Here is a 3,230-nt window from a genome sequence, read left to right on the forward strand (position 1 = left end):
ACAACCTAAACAAGGTAAGAAGACCTTCAAGAAAATTCCAGCTGCTGCTGATTCTGTGTTTAAGTGCCATTCTTTTCTCCAAGTATGATTCCCTCTATAGGGCTTTTTCACTCATTGTGCTGCTGGAAGAATCACGTTTTATAGAATTCTGAAGTGAAGGTCATTGTCAGTTTAAGACACTAAAAAGACCATGATTCATTTAAGAAATGTCTCTATTGAATTCCAGTTTCAGTAATTGCAGTTGGGATCCCAACATTCCTTCCTGAATTTGAATTAGATACTGTCTTTATTTACTGTTTAACACTATGCAAAGATAGACTGCATTCAGCTGTCCAACAACTTTGGCGCACAAAAGGCTCAACAACCATGCTTATGTGCAATCCTGTCTACTTGTTGAGAGAGTTCCAAGTTTACAGGAGTGTGTATAAGGTGCTTTTGAAGTAAAATTTCTTGTCTAAATTACTGATAAAGGCTTCTGAGTGACTACAAATTTTTTTTTGTAAAATGGGCAGACAGAAGAGAAGTATAAGACCTATAAGGAAGCATGACTGAGAATATTTTAGAGTACATAAAAACATGGAAAAATGCTTAAAAATTTCATGTCTTCAGAACTTTATTCACATCTTTCAGGTATCAGTTTCTGATAATTCAGTCCTTAATGCTGAGTAAAGGCAATGGTATTCTTTTTTTTATAAATGCTTTCCTAATTCATAAAATATTTGGATTGTATTAATGATGTGGAACAAGTTTTCAATTAGTGCATATTATCCTATTACCACCACAATCACACACCTTTCTCTGAAAAAAGGGCCTATTTTTTTACACTAGGAGCTTTGCATACAGAAACAAAATCTGTGTAATCAACAAAGGGAAAGATTCACTTGACATAAGTTAATTAGGTATCAGTCATGTTGTTAACTACAATTACCACAGTTACAAACTGTGACTTGGTCTTCTGTTAGTCAACAAAACAGTTGATGTGGAAATCACACAGGATCATTGTTTGGTTAACAGAAGCACTTTATTTTACATGGCCACGGGAGATCAGCAGGAGGCGGCTGATGCTCAACAGAAGCAGGACACAGGTTCTGTTATATACTTGTGAGAAAAAGACACAGATCAGCCTCCCCCTTAATACACTCTTGGCAGTCTGACAATAACTCACCCTGGAGTCTTGCTAGACTAAACGCATTTTCTCCAGCTGTCTCCCGATAAGCTTATCTTCAAGGTCTTTTTGTTATTTGGCCTTTTCTTATGCTCCTTATTATGGCCTAACTTTATTTTGCTTGCTCCAGTATTTTTCCTCATCACAGTCCTATTGACTTCAAAGGACTGTGGGAATAAGGCCTGAAAAACTGAACTGTTTGTGCTTGTAGTGCTTTTCTTTTACACAGTTAAGCTCTTAGGGTTTTTCTTTTATTGTATATGGCCAAACATGAATCTGTGAATTGCCATACATACCTACCTGATCATGAGCATGGATTTAGTTAGGAGTGGCAGTTACCAGAAAAGCTAAAATCCTTACAGCCTATGTCAATTTTGGAGTTTAAATATGTTTGGAAATTTAAAAGCTGAAAAAAACAGCGATGACAACTACACACTATGTAGTCTTATCTACACACACAGCTTTAGTTGTGATGTTACAGCGGTAGCCCCACCCTCCTGTTTTTTTGACGGAGGCTTATACCAGGACAGTCATTCCTGTACAGGAAGAAGAACAGGAACAGCTCAACAAGGCTACTTCACCTTTATAGTAATATAACTGTGTCTGTGAGCGGATCTAGGAGTGCAACTGGTATAGTACATCCTCATGTATAACAAGACATCCTTTTCTTGAAGTTAGAGAAACTGGACATTTTACTAATGAGTTAGGGGCCAAGGGCTTTATTTTTTCAGTTTAAGATAAGAGCAAAATAAATAAATATGCCCTTGGAATGTGGATTAATTTGCTATATCATTTATATAAAAATAAGGTAAGTTACTTCATTAGTGCTGCAGTCATTAGAATTAAAAGGACATATTTTTCAGATTCATACAACAAAATCTAGCTTCCTTGAGACTCTTGACAGCGTATCCACTGCTTCACTGACTGCTATTTACACACCTGAGTAAATGTTCACCTGTGTTAACAGCGTCACATGTGAGTTAATGTTTTTAGCTGTTAAAAACAGTCTGCAGGTCTGTGAAATAGGAACTACTTTACCAAGAACCATTAACAGAGGGCAAAATTACATAAGAAAGACTAGCTTGCTTGGCTGAACATCTAGCCCTTTATAAGGGAGAATGGGTCATTAACACCTGTGGAAGGAAGAATTTAGAAGGAATTGGATAGATTGTAACAAGCCATGAAGTCAACCAGCTCCTTCAGTGCTGCCTCAATGGAAATGCTGCTGCTACTGCTGGACAGCTGATTTTTGACTTTGGGTAGAGCAGGAATCAAAGCAGGATTCAGCTGCACACCCATCCCATCTGCCCAGATGGTGCCAGTGCTAGAGCTTTTACTAGGGCAAGGCTCCTTCTGGTGGGGGTGTGCTTTCTTCTGAACCAACAGGTTATTCTGGCAAACCCCCTGGTGCAGGCATAGTTAAAGCCGGCTGATGTCACAGATTCTGCTGGCCTTCTGGTTTAGTTGGGGGTCCTTGCAACCAGCAGAGATGTGCTGGCAATATGTCCAGTTGGTTTTTGCTGCTGCAGCCTTTTTGTTAAGAAGGCGGGAAAAAATTGTGCTGGTAGCAGGAGCAGTGCCTGGGGTACAAGCTGTGCCTGCTATAGGGCTGCTTTGTGGCTCCCAGGCAGTGCAATGTGTGTGCATGCAGTGCAGTGCAGGCCTGTGTGTGTGTGTGTGCGAGTGTGCAAGCAGTCAGGACTCTGTGTGTGCGTGCAGCACAGCCGGGGGTGGAGGGGGTCAGTCACAGGGACGGCCCTTGGTGTGTGGGTGTCAGAGCAGTGTCCCCTGGAGGGTGTGGGGGTGTATGTATGTTTGTGTATATGTAGCACAGTCAGGACCGTTTGTGTGTGAGCACTGACCCTGGAGAAGGGTGGTACGTGTGTGTGTGTGTCCTTAGAGGGGGGTTGTGTAGCACAGTGGTGTGTCACAGCGGCAGCCCCTGCCGGGGTGGAGACGTGTATGTGCGAGTCACAGGGACTGTGGGTTACGCGCGTGTGTTTGTGTCAGCGATGGCCGGGGGGGGGAGGGGCGCGTGCCCGCGCCCGTGTCGCAGCAACGGTGC

This window comes from Crocodylus porosus, unplaced genomic scaffold (assembly GCF_001723895.1).
Source record: "Crocodylus porosus isolate Cpor-Errol unplaced genomic scaffold, CroPor_comp1, whole genome shotgun sequence".
NCBI classification, from domain to species: Eukaryota; Metazoa; Chordata; order Crocodylia; family Crocodylidae; genus Crocodylus; species Crocodylus porosus.